This window comes from Cebus imitator, unplaced genomic scaffold (genome assembly GCF_001604975.1).
Source record: "Cebus imitator isolate Cc_AM_T3 unplaced genomic scaffold, Cebus_imitator-1.0 Scaffold391, whole genome shotgun sequence".
NCBI lineage: Eukaryota > Metazoa > Chordata > Mammalia > Primates > Cebidae > Cebus > Cebus imitator.
Genome location: NW_016107706.1, coordinates 3,651,275 through 3,675,771, shown reverse-complemented (window position 1 = coordinate 3,675,771; position 24,497 = coordinate 3,651,275). Strand labels below are relative to the sequence as shown.

General features: G+C 39.5%; 1 protein-coding gene across 1 annotated transcript in view; it reads left to right on the top strand.

The window, feature by feature from the left end:
* STAC (SH3 and cysteine rich domain) overlaps nucleotides 1-24,497 on the top strand; it is a 160,584-nt gene that overhangs the window by 19,079 nt on the left and 117,008 nt on the right. The gene's annotated exons all lie outside the window — the stretch shown is intronic.

The following is a 24,497-nucleotide window of genomic DNA, read 5'->3' as shown; positions in this document are numbered from 1 at the left end:
GGATTCTTTTGATCAGTTTATTGGTAGTTAGTTCCAATGGACCTGACCTTCTAATTAACATTGAAGATATAAATTTTCAAATATAAGATTTCATTACTGTCAATATCTGAGTGGATATCTTTTTTAACTGCTATATTGGGTGCTCTCTCTTCTATCCAGGTATATGTCCTGTAAGTGAAAATGATCAAAACAAATGTTCCATGAATATGTTGCATGAGGCAAAAAAAAAATGGCAAAAGAAAAAATCCAATTTACAGAAATAAATCATACAGTTTATGCTTCTTCCATGAATACAAGAACGTGCGTGATGTAAAACCCGGAGGCCTTATGTCAGACCACCACTCAGCCCACTGAAGCCTCAGAAATGGCAGATATTTAATCCCTGTGAAATAACTTCAGAAGGAATAACTTCAATGCACTTCAGATCGCCCAAGTGCTCTAGAATTTCATGGATTTTATGAGCTCGTCTGAAAAAGCAATATATGTTGTTTCATATGTTATTTCTTTGTTTGTTCTTGTGGTTAGGATTATTTTGGCAAAGTTTCTTTCGTAGGGTGCTGATAGGATGACTTTTGCATGCAGCAGGCGGCAAAAAAAATAAATAAATCAAACAACCTAAGCTCAATTTGTAATAAAATATAGTGCTGATGATGGGAGATATTTCAAACTTGTGTATCGGGAGCCAAGAGCAAACTGCCAAGCCATCTAGCTCCATGGCAGGATCTTTTCTGGCTCTCAGCTGGACCTTCACTTGTAAGTTTGTCCATGGCCTGGTTGGACAGCTGCACAAAGAGCCTGATTCTAGCTCTTTGAGCCCATGCACCTGGTTCCCAGACTCTAGACAGCAGCTGTGAGACAGAAGGAAGCTTATGAGGAGAGCAGCAACTTTGACCTCATCCCCCAATAGTCGGACTAAAATGTTACCTGTCAGTTTATGAGCTTTGTAGTAAGATTATTTTACTGCCATCTATGAAGGTATGGAAGGAGGGAGGGAGGGAGGGAAGGAAGGAAGGAAGGAAGGGAGGGAGGGAGGGAGGGAGGGAGGGAAGAAAAGAAAGAGAGGAAGAAAGGAAGGGAGAAAGGGAGGAAGGGAGGAAGAGAAGGAAGGCAGAGAAGAAAACAGTCACTCATCAGATCATATCATCTGACTTTGAAGAGCCTCTTTCTGACATACAGGTTGCTGTGCTGTGGAAGGTATTGAATTCAGGTTTTCTATCATCCCTTATTCGTCACCTCTAGTTGGGGTCTCTAAAACACAGAGCCTGATGTTCAGAAGCATATAATTCATGGAGGGTGTGCTGTCAGGAGAATATCTTAGATGGAACAGAGCAGGAGAGAGAGCTGAACAAGAATGTGGTCTCATGTAAAGTCTTACCTCGGCCTAACCCACATGGGGTACAAAGCGCACCAGAGTTGCCCCCTCCCTTAAGGAAATATGGCAGGACTTTTTTTTTTACTTTGTATCAGCCAGTCTTTGGCCCCAGAAATGGAGGAGGGAGGGAAGCACAATCTCCCAGAGGGGACAGCTCCCATTAGTTGCGTGTGATTCTCTAAAAGAAGAGTGATCTGCCTGCCAAAGTCACTGAGAGATGGGGCAAGGGCCCCAACAGGGAGGGCCTGGGTGAGGAACCCACTGCACCTTCTGCAGTGGGGTCCTGCCTGTGTCCCTTTAGCCAGAGCAGTCATTTCCTTTTTCCATACTGCAATATTTGGAACTTTTGCTTCAAAAGCAGAGTGCTACATTTTACAATGGATTGATAGACACCTGACATAAGTCAGTGAGGGCTGCTGGCCCTGGGAACTGGCTGATTACCCCTAGCACGACACTGAGTAACATAGCAGCAAGAGTGAACCCAAGATCTTCAGGGAGGATGTTTCCTCTCAGAAAACAGCATTTGGAGAGAAAGGATAGCACTCGGCAAGATGTCATTTGGCCAATTTAAAGTGCTGAGTGGTGGCGGACAGGTGGCCCAGCTGCTTGGTCTCCTAAGATAGCCTTAGTGATCTTGTCCCTCATATGGTCATCCTTCAATCTAAAATAAGTCAATTCATGAGAAACCCATGGCTCTAGGGTAACACACTCAGGAATCTTGGAAAGATTTCAATTAAATTGATTCATATACATTCATGGCTTTTTTAAAGGGTCTCCCAACTGACACCAAAGTCATAGATAAATCAAAGCCCAGATCTGGAGTTGACCTGGATCATGCCTCAAGGTTAAGCCAGGTTTGACCAGCCACTGCTAATTCTACGGGTTAGGCATCCCAATCCTAAATGGAGGCACTCATGCACAAGTGCTTTGGAAAGCACTGGGGGAAATTAACAAAGGGAAGGAAAGAATTAAAGTGCTTAAAATGGGGGTGGGGTTATGCACTGGTCTAAGGAGGTACAAGCAATAAAGTAATAGTGAGTGACGTTTGGAAGCTTTCCTGTTCAAGACACAGCACTAAGCCCTTTGCTTTCAATGTCTCATCCCCTGTGAGGTGTGTGCTTTTTCAGTTTCACACAGGATAAGTAGTCAGTGTCAAATTCAGGTCACCTGACTCCCAAACCTGGGCTACTGTTTTTCAGATTCAGATAGATAATAGAGAGACAAATGGATAGATGCAGATATAGAGATATCTAAATAAAAACATAGAACTTGCTGCTCAACTACTGTCAAATGATCACTTGTCCACATGTTATACAACTATGTGAGAACCTTAATGGAACATTCTGAATCTCAGTTCACTGAAAATATAATGTGAAGGAACATTTGAGATCATCACAGACAACCCCATGATTTTAGGGTGGAGAGAACTGAGACTCACAGAGCTTGAATTATTCTCCCAATCACACACACATACTACACGCAAAATCCACAAGACAGACCACTTAGACCATTTAGACACATATCCTGGGTTGGGACATCTCATAATGACCTTCAGGAATGTTATAGAGCAGTTGGCTGCAAACTTAAGTGCATCAGAATCACCTAGAGGGCTTATTAAAACACAGATTATTGGACCTCATCCCCAGAGTTTCTGATATGGTAGGTACTGGGAGAAGGCTGAGATTTTTCAGTTCTGACAAGTTTCTGTTGATCCTCATGCTAGAAATGCAGAGACCAGACTTTGAGGACCACTACCCTAGAGGTAAATGCCTACCATGAATGCCTGTGATACCCATCCTATTTATTTACTGCTTTGACCATAATTACATCCAGGTGTTCTGTTGACCCAGGCTGGTCTGTAGATATTCCCTTCATTTGAAAGGGCTCTGATTATAGCCTCTGACATTCCATGGATGGCCAGAATTAATTCAAGCAGCAAGGAGGAAAGTGCCAGGACCACACTGGCTCGGCCTAACCTTTCGTACCTCATCCCTTCTTCCCCAGCTGTGGACTTGGTTAAAGGAGGAAAAGGAGGTCGGCTTCATATGGCTGAGACAAGCTTATTGAAGCCTCCCTATAATGTTCTGTGTTTATTTTGAAACTACTCAGGAGTCAAGCCTCTAAAAATGTACCTATCTCTATATTTTGGAGTAACTTTTTGTGGCAAAAAAAAAAAAAAAAGTATCTATTCCTTCTGGAAATAAAGGAACAGATGGTCAACCGGGTCATGAAAGAGGCAAAGGGAACCTCCCAGCTGTGCATTTCCTTGGCAGGGATTTCACACTGAAGGACACACTCTAGTTCTTCCACAGCATGAGCCTGCCTTTTTCTGTATATTCTTAGAGGATTTCTTACACTTAGTAAAATGCTCATTCTTTGAAAAGTCATTAATGAAAAGGCAATGAGTTGCTTTGTTTCCAAAACCTTGTAGAAAGCTACCTTAAGGACCTGGATAGAAAATAGCCAGTGTGTCAAATTGGAGCTATAGTTAGAAATGCTGCAGGAACCCAAGGAAGCCCTCACTGGCTGCTTTAGGAACTTGGGTAGAAATGACGCTGGGAGAGATGCAGCCACAGATAGGATTCCCCAGATGCCGCCCTTCGGCACCTGGGAACCTGCTTCCTCCCTGTCTACTAGCAAGACAGAAATATGGATTGTTCAGTGAATTGAATCACAGAAGGCAGAACCAGATGCATAATTTGTGGGGCCCAGTGCAAAAGGGAAATAGGAGCTCCTTGTTCAAACACTTTGTAGAATTTCAAGACAGCAATGGCAAAAAGCTCTAAACGAAACTCAGGGTCCTTCTAAGTGCAGGGCCCCATGCACCCACACACAGGTCTCACCTGTGAGGCAGGTCCACAGCATGATCGTCATGGCACAGATTCGCAGAACGAGAGAAAGGGAAAGAGAGGGGACAGACATTTCACTTGGATGTGCTGCGCAAGGTGATTTAGCTACATCATTTTATTTAGTCTCGTTTCACAGGTGAGGAAACTACAGAGGTGGAGACGTAGAAAAGTAAAGCCGCTTGCCCACGGTCACATGCCTGACATGAGTCTGCACTAAGATTCGTTTCTGACTCTAAGTCCCCATTTGTTTGTTTTAAACTTTTCCACATCCATATTCCTGAAGCAGAATTGGCCTTTAGGACGAGCTCTTATCGATGTCTTTAACTTCTATTCCCTACAAAGCCAAAGAATGACAACGTAATGAATAAGAGAATTAGCAAATGGTCCAAATCCTGGTATAATGATAATAACAAAGGTAGAAACATAGGACATGGAGGGGAAGAAGAATGAATGGAGGGGAAAAGGGAAGAGAAGAGGGAAGAAGAGGACGGGGAGAAAGACGGCAGTGAGGAAGAAGGAAGGTGCGCGTGTGCTGGACAGTTACCACATACAATCTTATACGCCTTATTCTGTTTAATCATTACAACAACACTCCCAAAGGAGCCTTGGTTTTGTGCCCGCTCTGCACATGCAGAGCTAGAAGCCTACAGCACTTAGTTAACTTGCTCAATGCTAAAGGCTCAAGGTTTCTGTCTAAACAACATCTAATATTAGCCTAGGAGGTCACCCAAAATGGATTTGGAGGCTAGGCAAGGGAGCGGAGTCCAAGATAATTCTAGACTTCAAAAATTGTAAACTGCAAGAAAATAACAAACAGAAGGCAGCTCTATGCAAGAATAATAAGGAGGAGTATAAATAAAAACATTCAAATCCCAGAGTAAAAGCCTCCATACTTTGGCATTTGTGGGGGGTCTCCATCCTGCCTGCTTGATCCCACCCACATATCCTAAAGCTAAGTCTGCCTGTCAGTCTTCCCACCTCAGATGGATTCAGGGGACTGATCTACTCAGAGCCTTATCTGCAGAGAAGAATCATTCCAGCTACCTGTACAATCAAGCTAGTTCTTCACCCTTAAATATAACAAACAACTAAAGCATAAACCAAAAGGACCACTGTTCACAAACCAAACAGCTAAACCAGAGAAATAAGATATAACACAAGCATTATGGCTAACCTTGAAAACTTTCTAACTGATGTCTTCAGAGGGATTCAAGAAGTATTGTGACCATTTCAAAGGAACTGGTTTTTATTTCTTTTGAAAGGGTATAATCAATGCCTAGGAATGAATTTTTTGGAAAAGTAAGATTTCCATATAATTTTTGTCAATTATAATAATTTTTTTAAAATCAATGCAAGGCCTGAAAAACAGAATGAACAATTCTGAAGACTGAATCAGATAAATGAAAGAGAAAGCTGGGAAATCTCCCAATGCATAAAACAAATGACAGATAATTAACAAAAGAAAGGTCTTGAAATGTTGGAAATTGACTGGTGCTGACACCAGTCAGCACCTCCACTGGGGGAAAAAAACAAATTTTTGTTTTAGTTCTCAACTTTCTTCTATTTTTATCTTTAATTGTCTCTTCACCTCCATTTTACGTGAGATATTTTTAATAGGAAAAAGAAAATTCAGTAGAAAAAAATAGAGTTATGTGTTCAAATTGAAAGAACTCAATAACCAATGAGCAATGAAAGTAAAAGAGAAGTGCCAAGCAGTAAAAGCAAAAACTGTAAAAATTATATGTGAAAAAATGAAAAATCAAATGGAAAGAACTTTGCATACACAATTAGCAAAATCGTGACATTTATAAACTGGAAGAATAGAGAAAAATCCTTGATATTTCCAGAAATTGAGAAACAGGTGACTTCTCATGATGAAACTCAAAGGGCATCAAACTGAGAGTAAAAGTCAAGGGTGCCATGGTTTCAGATTCTAAGCAGAAAGTCAATTCAATCTGGAATCCAATAGTGAGTCATGTGAATGACTCTGAAAAAGAAAGTCATCAACATGTCTCCCAAAAGAGCATAGATGCACATTAAATCCTGGATAGAACATTAACAAAGCCATCAGTATATTTAAAAATGTCTCCTTGGTTACAGAACCAAGGAGAATGTATCCCAAATAGGCAAGGGCAGTGCAACATTTTTTTAAATATGTAATCGGCCAGGCACAGTGGCTCAAGCCTGTAATCCCAGCACTTTGGGAAGCCAAGGCGGGCAGATCACAAGGTCAGGAGATCAAGACCATTATAGTTAACATGGCGAAACCCCGTCTCTACTAAAAATATAAAAAATTAGCCAGGCATGGTGGCGTGCACCTGTAGTCCCAGCTACTCAGGAGGCTGAGGCAGGAGAATTGTTTGAACCCAGGAGGCAGAGGTTGCAGTGAGCTGAGATCACGCCACTGCACTCCAGCCTGGGTGACAGAGTGAGACTCTGTCTAGAAATTTTATTTATATATATATATATATAATCATCTACTTTTATTGAAAAAAGGAGAAAATTGCTATGACTCCAGTGATACAGAATCAATTGGAATTTCTGATTATCAAAAAGAATCCTAGTAAATTAGTATTTGTTTATTTATTAAAAAGTATTCACCAAAAAACCAGCAGCCACCCCATAACATAAGATTTATGGCTAGCCTTGAAAACTTTCTAACTGATACCTTCAGACGGATTCAAGAAGTATTGTGACCATCTTAAAGGTACTGGTTTTTATTTCTTTTAAAAAAGTACAATTAATGCCTAGGAATGAAATTTTTCAAAAAATCAGATTTCTGTGTAATCTTTTGTCAATTATAATAAGTAATTTTTTTAATTATTGCAAGGCCTGAAAAATAGAATGAACAACTCTGAAAACTGAATCAGATAAATGAAATATAAAGTTGGGAAATCTCCCAAAGCATAAAACGAATGGCAGATAATTAATAAAAGGAAGGTAGCATTAAATCGTGAGTTCCCATAAAGTAAGGAATGATACAAAATACACATTTGCTTGTGTTCCTCAACATTGTTCTGGATGTCCCAGCATGGGAAAAATAAGCAAAAAGTATAAATATTGGAAATGAAGAGACAAAATTGCCATTATTAGCAGTTGATATGAGAGTTGATTTAATCAACTGAAACATGCGTGACTAATAACACAATTCGGTATGCTATAAGCTCAAAGTACAAAACACAAATTCCATTAAATTTATTTACACCAACAATACCTATGACACACCTATGACTCTAACAAGAAATATGTAGGTCCTATGTGAAAAAACATGCAAGCATTATGGAGAGACAAATAAGGAGATCTAAACAAATGGAAAGACATGACATTTAAATGAGAAGACTCAATACTGTAAAGATGTCAATCCACCCTAAATAAATAAGTAAGCTCAAGTTGATTCCAATCATAAAGCAACAAGTCTTTCTTAATGCAAATTAGCAAGTTCATTCCACTATGCTTCTGAGAAAATTAATGGCAAGTTACTTAAACTTTCTAAGGCACATTCTCTTTCTGCGTAGTATCGGGATCCTAATGAAACCTATTTCAAACGGTAGTTGTGAGAATTAAATGAGGTAGCACACGCAAAGCACTTGGCACAATTACCAACTGGTAATAGCACCCACAAATCTTAGTTTATATCATAGTATGCTCATGCATATAAATACTCATATATGTATGATGGCGTTCATTGCAGCAGTATTTATAAGGGCAAAAATTAGTAAATTTCTATCAGTATCACAATTATAATAATTAAGCATAATATACTATATCCAAAGCATGGAAAAATATTAGTAACTTTATTATGACTGTGTCTACAATCTGACATGAACAAAGTAAGTCACAAAACAATGTGTGTACGCATTCATGTAAAAAGTATATAAAAATTGGTAGATAGATGATAGATGTTTTTAAATAAAAGTAAATATATATTAGTAAATTCTCAGAAATGGTTCTGGAATTATACACACCAAACCGTCACCAAGTGCTTGTGTGTAGAATACAAAGATTGATGACACAAAGTGCATTTCCTTTCTCTATTATACGTACCTCTATTAGGTTGGTGCAGAAGTAACTGCAGTTTTTGTCATTGCTTTAAATGGCAAAACCACAATTAGTTTTGCACCAACCTAATATATTATCCAAAAAATTAAAATATCATACAATTCTTGTTTACTTTAAAAACTATGAAATAGGAAAGGACAGTGTTTTCAGACTGCAGTTGAGCTTCAGGAGATCCTTGTGCCAGCAGAGTCATCCTCAGTGCAGAAGAAGCCTCACACTAAGCTGCCAGCCTCACCTCGGGGCCACCCATGCTTAAACCTGAGTGTGAACCCCTGAGCCACCAATTCTCTCTTCAGCTTCATCTCCACTCCTATCTGAGCTTGCTACCCCTGACTTGCTCTGCCAAACTCCCCAAGTGTTCCAGCCCTCCACCATGTCCTCTGGAACCTTGAGGTGCGATAACCATGCTTTCTTGTATTCTGAGAGTCTTCCCAGTTTCTCTGTCTTGTGACTCACTGAGGCTTCCTGCAGCCCTCTCCAGTGGAGGCTTCTCCCGGCACCATACCTCCAACTTTATGGTAGGAACGTGGAGAAGGGTCTCCTTCACCATCCAGGGCTGTCTCTAGGCAGTTACTCCATCCTCAGATATACGACTGACCGCTGTTTAAAGACCCTGCACAATCTAGTCCTTGCATCCCCCTTAGCGTTATATATAATATAGCTAAATTCCAGCCACACATGGCAGTTCAGCAACTGTGAACTACATGTGGTTCCCTGAACCCATCATGTGTTTCTTGCTTCAGTATATTCACCCTTCTAACCACACCTCTTCTTTCTTCTTTTAGAGATAAGAGTTTCGCTCTGTCATCCAGGTTGGAGTATAGTAGCATGACGATAACTCACTGCGGCCTCCAAACTCCCAGGGCTCAAGCCATTCTCACTTCAGCCTCCCAAGTAACTGGGACTACAGGCGCATGCCACCATGACCGACTAATTTTTTTTTTAATTTTTATTTTGTAGAGATGGGGTCTCACTTTGTTGCCCAGGATGGTCTTGAACCCCTGGATTCAAGCAATTCTCATGCCTCAGCCTCCCAAAGTTCTGGGATTACAAGCATGAGCCACCACAACTGGCAGATCCTTCCTTCTGACCAGAAGACTCTTTCCTATTTCCCCTACTTCTTGCCCCGTCTATTAGCATGGTTCCAGTAGTGCTTTAAGACACAACTTTGATCAGGAAGCCTTTCTCTTCAACCCCCAACCCCCTCCCCACCCAACAGCCTGGATTAAATGGCCTACTTAGGTCTGCTTCACTGCACACACACTCTGAGGTAGAGAATCACTTGCAGGTGGTTTCTGAGAGGCACTTTTGGGAACAGGCCTGGAAGACACTAGAGAAAGGGAGAATGGGCTAAGGGAGATGTTGAACTGCAGTGCAGTCACAGCAAAGGCCTTGGTCGATTGCATAAGGTGCTCTGAAGCTGGAGTGGTCCATCAGAGTCATTACAAATTGGCAAAAGAGCAGGGGGCCTATACTCTAACATCTACCAGCCATGCCTCCAAGGAAAGGGTTTGATTTTGATTGAGGCTGCTCCCTTCACTGTGAACCTGCAGCCAACAGCAGGTGAAGGAGGCTGGCAATCCGGGCTGTGCACCACAGCTCCTGCTGTGTGACCCTTCTCTGCACTTACCAGCATGTGTTATAATGCGTCAGTCTTCCCTCTAGACCAGGGCTGAGCAAGCTACAGCCTGCAGGAGAAATCCAGCCCACTGTCTGTTTTGTAAATAAACTTTCATTGAAACACAGCCAAGTTCATTCATTCACGCATTGTTTGTGGTTTTTTTCATATTATAATGCAGAATTGGGAAGTAGTGACAGACTATGTTGACCTCAAAGCCTGAAAGAGCTACTGGCTAGCACTTTACAGAAAAAGTTTACCAACTCCTGCTCTATTATCTTATACATTATTCACTAACTAGTGCCTGGAAATCAAGTCTTAGAGGAATGACCAATGAGTTAATGTATGGATGAATGAGTCACATGGACTTGGGTTTGATTCTTGGCTCTGCCACTCAAAAGCTATGATCTTGGACACATTGATTAACTTCTCTAAATTCAGGTTCCTCATCAACAAATGAGACTTATTACTTCCTTTCTAGGGTTGTAGTAAACGTTAAATGGAAAAGTATATGTAGTCTAAAAGCACAGTCCCTGGCACATACTATATGTTCATTTAAGTGAGAGCCATTAAGTCTATTCAAAAAGTTGTACTACACTTTAAGGCTGAGAAAAAGGCTGAATTATGTCCTTCTCCCCTATATGAATAGACCAGATAGATGTTAGTAGTGTTTGTCTTATCAAAACAAGAAACAAACAAACAAAAAATAAATAGATAAACCTTTAGCACCTGCTAGAAACACAAGGGCTTTCCTGCTGCATAAACGTGACAGATAATCCTGGTGGTTCTCAGAGGTATCATGCTTTATATATCTGGCCCAGATCCTAATTAACTGGTGAAAGCCAGATCCCATAAATGAGAAGTGCCAAAATTTGAGGATGATGACTAATCCGTCGTAGCCATTCAGAATTCCATTTCATTAGCAGGTACAGCCATGCTCTGGGCAAGGCCCAGAAGATTGTTTCCAAAGCAAGATTTCCAGAGGGACCAGTCATGGCACATTTGATGGGGCTGTTGATGCTTTTATATGAGCCACTTTGTTAATGATGTTGTATTTAGTTAGGGTAACACTAGATGCTGTTAACCTCCAGAGTTCAGTGGTTTAGCACAAAGAAGTTTATTACTCATTCATCCAACAGTCCAAAGGGGGTGTGTTAATTTTCTATTGCTATGTAACAAAAAACACCACAAATTTAGCAGCTTAAAGCAACACAAAGTCATTATCTCACGGTTTTTCTTATACAGGAGTCTGGGTATAGGTTAGCTGGATTCTTCCTCAGTATCTTATCTTACAAGGAGGGAATTGAGGTGTCAGGATTTCAACCACATCTGGGGCTTGGGGTCCAATTCCAAGTTCACTGCTTGTTGGAAGAATTCACTTCCTTGCAGCTGTAAGGCTGAGGTCCCAGTTTTCATGCTAGCTGCAGTTCAGGGATGTGCTCAGTAACCAGAGGCCACTGTAGGCCCTTGCCACATGGCCCCCCTCCTCTCACAACCTAGAAGCTTACTCCTTCAAGGACAACAGGATAGTCTCACTTCAGTCTGCTAGGGTGAACTCTTGCATACAATAACATAACATAGCAATCAGCACAGTGACTACACCATCACCTTTCCCATACGATGTAAGCTAAGGAAGGGAGTTACTACCCCATTCTATTCATGGGTGCTGTCCACACTTTAGGGGAGGAGACTGCGTACTCCTGCTCCCTTCAGTCCTCATTATCCTCTTTCTCCTCCTCTCCTTACCCCCTTCTTTCTGTTCATCTCCTCCTACTTCTACCACTAGCCCAGTTATAGTCATTCTCCACCAGGGGTCTCTGTATGTTTAGGAGACCCTATTGTTTGTCTACCCCATAGCCACTTACTCCTCTTTTTCCTTTCTAATAAAATGCTAATATTGCTCTGGTACCCACCCTATTCCATATAACCATATTCTCAGTCCAAACACCAAAGACGCAAATCCTGATGGGTTTAAGCAATAGTGGTTGTTAAAATTCTGGCCAGTGAGACCTGAAGGAAATCTAATGGTGAGCTCCTAGAAAAAGCTTTCCAGACTGATTAGAACACATACAAGAGAAAATGTCATCATTCTTCTGCTGCTGAATATTTGCAAATGGATAGCCATTTGAGAAGCCAGCTTTAAGACTGGAATGAGGAAGACAAAGTTAAAGGATGGAGAGAACCTGAGTCCTTAGTGATGTCATTCTGCTGCTGAACTAACTATCCCTAGAGTCTCCCTGCATTAAGACCTGTTGTTGTATGAAACAATATTCTTATTATTTAGATCAGGTTGAAACTGGATTTCACACACCTGCAATTGTAGACACCTAAATGATTGGGAGGGTGTGTGTCAATTTTTAATTGTGACACCATCCGCAGAGCACAGCGAAATTATGCAAAATATTGTGGTGCCCTTACTTCACATACTATAGTGGGAAACACTAATGATGATGACGATAATGACAACCTGAGCAACAAAGTAGACAGGAGCTGCCTCTGGCCAAGGATTGATGTCAAGGTCACCAACATGACATTTGCAAAACCAATTGCTGCTGATTTTACTGAACAGCATGTAGAAGTAGATAAACGTGGGTTTGACATATTTTCTATAGTCTTCCAGATTTAGCATTATCCAGTCTGAGAATTCAGAGTAAAGTGTCCCAGTGACAGACTTTAGAGAAGCTGTTAATGAGTTGATATTAAAAGCTTGATTGAATTCCCCTTTCCAATCCAAATCAGTGGAGCAGAGTAGTCCAAATCAGAATTTCGTTGATTTATGCTTAATGAGGTTGCAAGGAGGTAAATAGAATTCATGCTCAGGCTCCATTAGCATTGAGTCAACAGTTGATATTCCCAATACAAAAATGCATTATCAGTGAGGTTTGTTTGTTTTTGTTGTTGTTTTATTTTTGCCATAAACATGCATCCCACCCATATGGATGATGTGAACGGAGTGGTCCTTGACCCAGAAAGCCAAGTGAACTCCTGAGGAATTGTATCCATTAAACATTTAGTTGGCCTGTAGTGCTGACAGCAATATATCTGATTCTGCACAGTGACTCCGACCTGAAAGGTATCTTGTATCACTCCATCCATCCATGTGCATCTTGGGGAAAAATAGAAAAGGCAAGCCATGCATTGAGTTATCAAGGTAAAATATTTCAGGTAAGTGGCTCCAGAAAGCCAAACAGAATGAACATTCTACTGGCAGTGTCTGGAGAAATCTGTCAGCCTTATATTTCTATTTTATGTGAATCCAATAAACAGATGAGGCCAAACTAGGGCATTTTGCAGAACTTGAGAGGAGATTTATTCATGTTCATCAAGTCACATTGCTTGTGATAAGTTAGCAGTAGGTCTCTAAAAGAATGGAATTTTTCTTTTCTTTTAAAGGTGTATTGAAATGAGAATCAAAGTCAAAGATCATCTGGAGTGGTCTATTTTTAGAGACAGCGATTTGCTGAATTTGTCATTCATTCAGGAGGACAGCACGCTGTGAGCCATGGTAGGCATCAGTAGTAACAGCCAGCTCTTAGAAGAAAACCCTTTCCATCCTTGGAAAAAATCTTTCCATTCTTAAAAAAGCATGAAAAAGGAATATTATCAAGTACAAAGGCAAGTGGGACAGGAAGCGAGGGAATAAGAAAATATAAGGCATTTTCTGTATATTTGTGTACATGCTACTATACAAATAGTTTTACTAGTGTGTGTTCATCTGCTCACAAGCTTTATCAGTGCATAGGTGTTAAGGTATGTGTTACATGGGTATGTGTGTCTATATCACATGCTCTGTGAATGGAATAATAACTGACTAATGTTTATTGGGTTGATACTCTGTCCCAGACTCTGTGCTAAGAGCTTTATGGGGATTCTCTCTTTAAATCATCTCAATGGCCTACATTTTCCATGCAACAAACAGGCTAATAGAACTGTTAGGATTCAGAACCAAAATCTGGATCCTGACAGCTTGATCATTTTGGGCAAACAGCTCCCCAGGGTCTTTGCCATTGTTAGGTTACACTGTATGGTGACTGTGTTTATATGTGTGTTTGGATATTTTCTGTTTGTTTGGAGAAAAGCCTAAAGGGTATCCGTACTTTTATTGTCTGTATTAAATCAGCACATTTACTCAGACTGAGACAATTAACCAAACACACACACCCATATTCTTGGTAACACACAGATGTATTCAGCAGCAAATTGAAACTGAAAAACTAACATCTGAGGGCATTTGTAATTCCTGATTGATCTTTTCTTTTTTTTTTTTTTTTTTTTTTTTTTTTTTTTTTTTTTTTTTGAGACAGAGTCTCACTCTGTCACCCAGGCTGGAGTGCAGTGGCTCTATCTCGGCTCACTGCAACCACCGCCTGCCGGGTTCAAGCAATTCTCCTGCTTCAGCCTCCCGAGTAGCTGGGATTACAGGCACGCACCACCAGCTAATTTTTGTATTTTTTAGTGGACACAGGGTTTCACCATGTTGGCCAGGATGGTCTCAATCTCTTGACCTCGTGATCCGCCCACCTTGGCCTCCCAAAGTGCTGGGATTACAGGCATGAGCCGCTGCGCCCGGCCTCCTGATTGATCTTTATCTTCAAATATTATATGTCTCATAATCCACTTAGTTCACTCTGGTGCCTTGCCATCTGGCCTCTGGCTCATACAATCAGTTTGTGTGAGGTTTTGGACTATACATTTAGGGGATTCAAACTCTTTTTACACCACACCTTCACATGGATATCTAATAGTCATCCCAAAATTAACCCATAAAAAGCAACTACCCAATATCCATCCCCTTCATGAATCAGACATCCTTCTTCATGCTGTCTATCATCTAAGTAAATGGCCACTCCCTCCAAAGGCAACTATAGAAACCAAAAACCCTAGAGTCATCCTTGGCTCCTCCCTTTTCTTCAAACCCCACATTCAACCCACTAAGAAATCCTGTAGACTGTAACTTCAAAATATGTCCAGAGCACACCACTTCTTATCACGTCCACTGCCATATCCCTGGCTTAAGCCATCTTCTGTCTATAGAAATGCTGGTCCTTTCTATAAGTCATAAGTCAGGACAATCTTTTTAATAGTCAGATCTCTTCGAATCAAGTAATGAAATTCTATAACACCGAGAATAAATCCAAAGTCCTTATCGAGAATCTGCTTGTGTAACTTTATCCTTGTCTTTTGCCTCCTCTCCCTCTCCTAGTCTACTCCAGTCATTGAAGCTCCTTGATGTTCCTGAAACACACAGAACATCTTTCCATCCTCACTTGGGAAAATAACCAGGATCAAGGAGTGCTAGTGGGAGATGTTCCAAAGTAGCTCATAAAAGAAGTGCCCAGGAAAGGCAGGGAGTATTTTGCTAACTACTTGCACCACAAGGAAGTAAAGACCACAGCAGCTAGGAAGTAAGACCACAGCAGCTAGGCCCAGGAGAGACTGTCCCTCCATGATTGGGTCTTCAGGCGACAGTGATGACTGGTCCCCAGGTCTCCATTAGGCCAAGGGTTGTAGGCTGTGAAGGCAGCACATATGCTCAGTCATGGGTCAATGTGGGTGGGTCATGAGCATGGCTTTTGAGGTCTTAAGAGACATACATTAAATTCCTGACTCTACTGCTTACTATCAGCATGTAACTGTAGGCAGTCACTTGGTCTTTCTGAGTCTCAGACTCTTCATATTTCAACATTTTGCAGATTTAATCTCTCACAATAATATTTTGGATTTATCAAAAATCTACATATGCCCATGAGAGTATAGCATATACCTGTTAAATATATTAACTAGACAAATTAAAGATAATTGTGACTAAAATAACATACACAAAAACCTAACTTACAATAATTTAAGCAAATATGGGTTTGTTTTTTTCTTACGAAGCAAGAAGTCTGAAGGTAAGAAGTGACTGGCTTAGTTCAGCTACTCAGCAAAGCCATGAAGATCTTCCTGTGCTCGGCCACCTTGTCCAGTTCATTTACTTACTCATTTATTGCACTGAAATGGCAGGAGGGCTGCTGCAGCTCTTGACATCATTGCCTATGTTCTGGACTAGAAGGGAAGAGAGAAAGGGAGAGACAACTATGTCTTCTCTCTTTTATTAGGAAACCAAAACTCTCTGGAGAAATCTACATTGGATGTACATTTCATTGGCCAAAACAGTCACATGGCCATTTCTAGCTGTAAGGAAAGCTGGACACATTGCTGTTCCAAGAAAAATGGAGGGTTGTTTTGTTTTTTTGTTGTTTTTCTTTTTTAAGAGAAAGAAAAGTAGGAATTGGAAATTGAGTATACAACTAAAAGAGTCTGCCGTGGGAGGAAAAAACAACTCAGAATGGCTTTGAGAAAAATACAAAGTGCCAAAGATATTCTTCTACGTTGTCATGTGTTAGTTTTCTTCATTCACATTTAGATTTTTAATTCAACTGTAAATTTCGGTGTGGTATGAGGAGACAAAGGAATCCAATTTGTCCTAAACCATTCTTACACTCACAAAATTCTACCCGCACTCACCCACCTGTTTCAGGGCTCTATGTTTGGTTCAATTCCATTGATATATGTTGTTTTGCATAAATATCAGGTATTTTTTTAATTCCTATGGTTTTGTAGTATGTCTTAAAGCTCATTGGGATATCCCTACCTTTGCTCCTCTTTCTAAATAGGCCTAATCCAATCTACAGGGAATTTACAAATTCGGGGTGGTGAGACACACAAAGAGTGAATTATAATATGATACAAATTGAAATAAGAACTATATATTTGGAGTGCAAATTATGGGAGACCCAAAGAGAAATTTGTTGATTGGAATAATGGAGAAATCTGCATTGATCCAGGCAGCAGTTTTCTATTGGGCACTGCCTGTGTACCAAGCATTTCAACACTAAGTGTTAAGCTCTCTGCAGTGAACAAGATAGAAAACATCCATACCCTCATGAAGGTCACATTTTAAGAGAGACATAGACAAGAAACAGGTAAGTAAAATAAGTTCCAATTATGACAAAATCTAACACAATAGGTGGCTCTCTGAAAAAGTGAGAGCCTGCTCCCAGACAGAAGAACAGCGTGAACAAAGGCTCAGAGGCAGGAAAGTGCCCACTACTAGTTAATCGCAGCTGAAGTACTGAATGTGAGGATAAGGAACATGATCAGAGTAGGCTGGCAGTAAATATCTGGCTTGGTCAGAGTGAGCAGGACTGATTCCTGGCTTCACCATTTACTTGCACTGTGACCTGTATCACTCTGACCCTCAGTGTCGTCATCTATTAATTGGAATATAATTCTTTGTAAAATTGTATGGTGGGTTTAATGGGAGAGTGCACATTAAGTGTCTGCCATACAGTTACTACTCCATAATTGAAATCCATTTTCAAATAATCGTGCTCTGTTCACTGTTCCACTTCCTATGGAAACTGCTAAATTAGATTCCCGGCTGAAGCCATCCCTTTCTCAGTTGATAAAATATTTTCAGTTATATTTAAGGACATAAGACTGAACAATAAATGTAAAAAATGAACCACTTGCTAATTAAAAGTTTCACTTGAACTAATTCACTCATTCATTCTTTCCTTCAATATCTTTTAGGCCAACAATGTGCCAATCATTGCTCTAGACAACCACTTGGTGTCCAATCAAAATATAATAACAGCTACATGTGTAATTTTAAAAATTCTAGTTATCATATTAATAAAAGCAAAAAGAAACTAATGAAAATAATTTTAATAAAATCTATATAAAAACATGACTCAGATATTTTAATTCATTTATACTGTCTCCCAAATCAGGTATGTATTTTACCTGACAGCATATTTCAGTTCAGACCAGCCATGTTCTTAGTGCTCAGCAGCACATGTGGCTGATGTCTGCATTGTTCTTGTACAGCACAGTGTGCATGCAATATCTACATATTCACACTCCTGGGAAACAGTGTGAACTATGAACAGCACTGACAAGAGTCTCGTCTCAAGGGCTTTACACTTTAGTGAAAATAACTGAACATGCCTCTGGATTTCTAATTAATTGGAGTACAAGGGTTATATCTGGCTTTTGGTATGGTGACATTAAAGCCATGGGACAAAGAGCATTTTCTTTATCTCTTATTATTTCTAGGAGAATAATTCTACTCAATTTTCGTTCAAATCCTAAATATTGATCTACCATTTCACTATTAGACACTTACAGTTCTCTTATACAAACAGAAATCCCCAACCTCCTGCTAGACCCCCTTCAATTAATACCAGACATAAGCCATACTAACCCTCTCCCTCTTGATATACTAGTTCTATTGATCAGTTGTTTAACTGCTGAAACACACAATCCCCAAATCTCAGTGGCTTATCACCATAAATGTTTATTTCTTACTCTTATCACAGATCAGTGTCAGGAACTTGCCAAAAATTCTTATTTTAATGTTGTACAATCCACCAGTGTTTTACTTTATGACTTGTGATTACTGAGTCTATTTAAGAAATTCCTCCCTACCCAAGGTGCCAAAGATATTCTCCTATGTTTTTGTTAGTTTTATTCTTTCACACTTAGATATTTAATTCAACTGTAAATTTGTGTGTGGCACAGGGAGAGGAAGGAATCCAATTTGTCCTAAACCATTCTGATACTCACAAAATTCTACATGCACTCACTCACCTTTTTTGGAGTTCTATGTTTGATTCAATTCGATTGATATAAATGGTTTTATATGGTATTTGTAAGTATACATTTATTTTAAAAATAAGTATCATGTATTTTTAACATTCTTATGGCTTTTTAGTATGTCTTAAAATCTGGTTGGGATACAACTCTCTTTGCTCCTCTTTCTAAATAGGACCTTGGCCCTTTATTCTGGTTCCTTTATTCTGTAAATATTTTTATTTGCAGATGTTAATTTGTTCAGTATCCTTTGGGAATTACTTTTAATTTTTATAGTAAGTGGGAAAAAATTGACTTACTAAAACTGTTAGGCGAAGCACGCTGGCTCATGCCTATAACCTTAGCCACTCTGGAAGTTGGGGTGGGAGGATCTCTTGAGCCCAGGAGTTCAAGACCAGCCTGGGAAACATAGTGAGACCAGGTATCTACAATTTTGATTTTTATGTTAGCCAGGTATGGTGGCACATGCCTGCAGTCCCAACTACTTAGAAGGCTGAGGTGGGAGGATGGCTTCAGCCCAGGAGTTTGAGGCTTCAGTGAGCCATGAGGGTTCCACTGCACTCCAGCATAAACATGGTATACCTTCCTATTATGCAGGTCTTTTCATATATATTTTAATTAAACATTTTAATTATCTGCACAAAATTACCCTTGCTGCTCTGCAACCCTTCTCTTGGTCTCTTTATATCAAGTCTTGTATTTTTTGTGCTCATCATCTCCAGTTGGTTCCCTGTGAAAGATTGCTTATTGCATCATGCCTCCGACATTGCCCCTTAATTCTTTAGGATACGCATTATTCCTATATTAAGTTTATATTCTGTTCTGGTCCACTCATTGTCTTCTCTATGCCATGTTATTTTTTCCTGAGGGTTATATTCCCCTGGGAGTATTTGCTGCCTTAGCTGGTGATTTGTATGTGGTGGGGGAAGCAAAAGCGCAAGCCATCGAGCATGTCCCTTGCTGTCATTTGAGGAGTGAGTAATGTACCGAAGAGCAGACTTCCTCTGGTCCTGTTATCTGGATTCAATCACTCCCAGTTTACAACCCCCATCACCCAACCAGTTAATGCTTCTTTTCAGGAAACTTCCTGCACCTTCACATTGGGCACTTTTTTTTTTTTTTTTTTTTTTGGCCAAAAGCTGTCATATAGCCCACATATAGAGGGGAGGCCAGGGACAACTTTGGGGCAGGTCTTTGACCTACCCCTGATATATCTGCCCCCACATGGCAGCAGGCATCCAAAGATTTTCTGCAACCCCACAGCCTCCAGTGTGCCCCAAACTGGCATTGCTGCATAAATGCTTTGCATGGACAACAGTGTGGGAGGCAATGAACTTCTTAAAGCCATGAAGGAGAGGGAAGGGACCCAACAATAACAAAAAAATAATACCCTGTATATGCCATGGTATTCAGCTGTCTTCTAAGCTTAAGACTTTTTTTCCCATATAAATGGAACCGAAAGGTCTGCTGGTTTCTCTCTTTTCCTGTGTCCTTGGAGCCTTCAACCTTCTCCCTGTCCTATGTGGAATATCCAGGAATGGATTCAGGGGAATCAGCATAGTTTATCTTCATTCTTCTTTCAGTCAGGTGTACTTATACACACACAAACATACTCAGACACACACACATATGTAAATTTTTCTATTGTTTGCTTTACTGTTTATAGCCAGAGTTTTCAAAACAATGTAAAAAATAGTTTTTGTTCCTAGAATAAACTCTATTTGACCACAGAGTATAATTCTTTCAATAGATTTATTTGGTTTCCTAGTATTTCACTTATAATGTTTTTCTTTGTATTTAGAAAGGAAATTGGTTTGTAGAATGTGGATGTTTGTATATTTGTGTTCATGTGTTCTTCACTGGGTTCCAGCAAGGGAATCGTATAGGTTTGAAAAAAAAGTAAATTTGGATCTATGCTATGGGACAGATTATGTAGTATAGAATTTTCATTTCTTAAAGTTTTGAAGAAACTTGCCCATAAAAAACTAGTCCAGGCCTGGTGCAGTGGCTCACACCTGTAATCCCAGCACTTTGGGAGGCTGGGGAGGGTAGATTACCTGAGGTCAGGAGTTCAAAACCAGCCTGGCTGACATGGTAAAACCCCATCTCTGCTAAAAATACAAAAAATTAGCTTGGTGTGGTGGCAGGCACCTGTAATCCCAGCTACTCAAGAGGCTGAGGCAGGAGAATCGCTTGAACCCAGGAGGCAGAGTTTGCAGTGAGCTGAGATCACGCCCTTGCACTCCATCTGGACGACAAGAACAAAACTCTGTCTCAAAAAAACAAAAAAAAAGAAAAGGAAAAACAGTCCAGCCACTCTTTTGCAGATAATTATTTAGAAATCATTTTGTATATTTTCTCTAATAATTGAGCTAATTAGCTAGTCTATCATTTTAAAATTAATTTTAGCAGTTTACATTTTCCCAGAGGTTATTTTTTAAGGCCAAATATTCAAATATATTAGTGAAGTTTCTCAAATCATTTGCATTTGTGGTTACACCACCTTTCTCATTCTAAATTTTGTTTTAGTGGAGCTATTTTCTTTTCCTATTGATTAGACTAAGTAAACTTTTTCTATTTTGACATTTTTTCAAGAAACTAGTTCTTAGATTTATCTATTTTATGATTTTCTGATATCTCCCCTGATTTATTTGGCCTCACTTTGTTTTTCTTTTTATAATTCTTTAGTTGCCTCTTAGTTCACCAATATTTATTATTTCATTTGTAACAATGAACTTTTTAGTGGCTTTGAAGTTACCCATAAACACAACTGTGATTATATCTCTTACACTTTTTACACTTATTATTTTCACCACTATTTTTTAATACCCTGAAACAGAATAGGATGTGTGTGTGCTTGCATACATGCTAATGAGGGGTGAAGGTTAAGTTCCAGTTGGTTAGGTGTGTTAATGTTTGCCTTTGGGTTATTAAATGATTGTTCCACAGTTCTGTGCTAATAGAATGTGGCCTGTTTAATCATCTAGTCTGAGGAACTCATTGAGAAGCCTGTGGTGGTTTCTTATAAGGTAATTTTTGGTGAGTGTTTCATAAGCACTTGAAAATAAAATGTATTTACTGAAGTGTAAAGAACTTAATACTCTCGATTAAATCAACATTATAAGTTCAATTGTTCATATATTTTATACTTTCTTTTACAATGTGAGATTTAGCATAGATCGAAGGATGTCAAAGTATTTTACTACTGGTTCATTTCTATTTCTTTTATAGTTTAAAATTTTTTATCTTCAATAGTCTAATGTCATGTTATTTGGTGCACAATAACACATAACTGTTTAAACTTCATTTTGGATTGTACCATTCACCACTAAATTCGACTGTCTTACTAATTTCTTTTACCTTAAATTCAATTCTATCCAATATTAATACTGCAGAGCCCTCCTTTTTATCAGCATTTGTCATTCTGTTTGCTAATTCTCTGTTGATCTTTATGAGTTATTTTGGTTTTAGTGTGGCTCTTTCAAACAACATTGTAAATGTATTTAATGTGGAACATAACCCATTAACATTTACTTTGCAGGGGCAAAGGAAAAGCCTCTCCTTCACCTCCTAAAGGCTCACTGAAAAATTCAACACACAAAAGGCAAATTAGTAGAAGAAATGGCATACAAATGTGTTAGTGTGTTGGGGGGAGAATCACAGAGTGATTGCACCACCTACAATGGGGTAAATGTGATTACATACTCTTCTTCTCAGGGGAAAGGGAGATGAGGAAGTGTGGATGATTTTAGCGGGGGCAGCATATGATTTTTAAGGGAATTCAATGGCCTTGAAGAGAATACAGTGGCCTCAGAGAAAGTTTTTTGGACCCTCCGAGCAGACAGTGGTTTCTGACAAAAGTCTGTTCAGGTCAGGGAAGGGACCAGAGGTAACTGTTTTCTTCTTTGGCAGGTCCAGACTTTAGGCAGATAAGAGGACTTCAGAAAACAACTTCATCCCATACTTTGGAAATCACAGAGGACTGAGAGACAGGGTCGGGGAAGGTCTGAGATACTATGAGGTGCTTCTTCAGTTTCAGTCTGTCAAAGCACCATATTTGGGGTGTCCCAACCACTGCCATATGTTTGACTTTGCCTCTGTCATTTTATTTTTTATTTCTGGAGATTATCATATTTCTTGCTAATTTTTTTGTTTACTTTTTAAATTATTATTTGCCAGATGAACTTTTCTCCTGATAAACTGAAGACAATCTAATTTGTAAAATATACTAATGGCTACTTTTTAAATTCTACTTAACACTATTGTAACTATGTAACTATTTAACTCTAAAGTATAAACACTGAGAACAGAATAACACATCCTTCTCCTCTTCTATCCTAAGAGAGAATAATAATAGGAACTACCAGATAGTGTTGATCAGAAGATTAAAAGAACTGTAAAGTTCTGTGAACTGTATCTGACACATAGAAAGACTCAAATGCTACTGTAACTGATACCACTGCTGTAGTCATTGTTACTTTTTCTCCATATAAAATGAGGAAATTCATATAACCTGACTTCCTTTTTCAGTCCCTTCCTTTTCCAGTAGTAAGCATTTTCACCAGGGATCCCCTACCCCTGAGCCATGGACCATACCAGTCCATGGCCTCCTAGGAACCTGGCTACTCAGCAGGAGGTGAGCGCAGGGCTGGTGAGCATTACCGCCTGAGCTCTGCCTCCTGTTAGATCAGTGGTGGCATTAGATTCTCACAGGAGCAGAAACCTTATTGTGAACTGTGCATGTGAGGGCTCTAGGTTGTACACTCCTTATGAGAATCTAACGCCTGATTGATCCGAGGTGGAGCACTTTCATCCCCAAACATCGCCACCTCCACCTCATCCATGGAAAGACTATCTTCCATGAAACTGGTCTCTGGGGCCAAAAAGGCTGGGGACTGCTGCCCTACACCACTTGTGTTTTGCTACTACAATTTACGGTATTTTTTATTATGAAAACATTTCTAAACAATGTGTCATCTGTTTCTTCAAGTGTTTGCGATGAGTTAATCTTCTTTCTAAGCTATATCCATACTAGCCATTTTAACTTAGCCATGTTTAAATTATTCCAAGCACAAGTATTTTTGTGCCTCACATTTCCTATATTTCCCAATGCTTTTGTTTTCTCTGATCGTAGATGGTAATCTCTCTGCTTTAAGAATATTTAGGTTATAACTTTGTCTTACATTGATTCATATTGTGGAAGGGAAATTTGAAGTGATCTGAGATTTCTCTCTTTGTGGTTTACCCATTTTCCTGTCTATGTGCTTTGATATCCTTCCTTCCTTTTTTATCTGTCTGATTCTGCAAATAATATTTTAATTCGGCTCCACTTTTAAAAAAGAAAAGTAGTTTCCTTATTACCTCCATAATGAGCACATTAACTAAATTTTCACATACAGAAAACTTAGATACATTCAACTGTTTACAAGTCATGCCTCCATATGTTTACATTCATGTGAAGTATATGAACTTATTTACTTGTATATATTTGTAACTCTTAGATATTGTACTTTTTAAAATAACTAACACATAGTATGCTTATTTCCTAAAATTTCATTCCTCTGTGATGATGAGGAGAGTCTCTTTTGAAGAATTACAGTAGTTGTAGTCATACTATGAGAATTCAATTAATTTTTGGTACCATCACCTTCTGACGGGTTACTTTAACTTGCTGGCAGGAAAAGAGATGTCTCTTTTCACTACACTGACCTGACACATGGTGATTCCCCCACTGACAGAGTTGGGTCTTCTTTCTTCATTTAACCCAGAAGCTCTCTCTTATCTTGCTTTTGAACAGTGCTTATGCCATAGTCATTCTGAAGTCTACTTCAGGATCCAATTATTTCTTTATATCTTCCTGAATGTCTTTAGTGATTTTCAACTTATTGTACTTTTACTTTGCCTTCCATGAGAACGCCCCAAACATACCCACACGTAACCAGATTACCTTTCTGCAGACAGT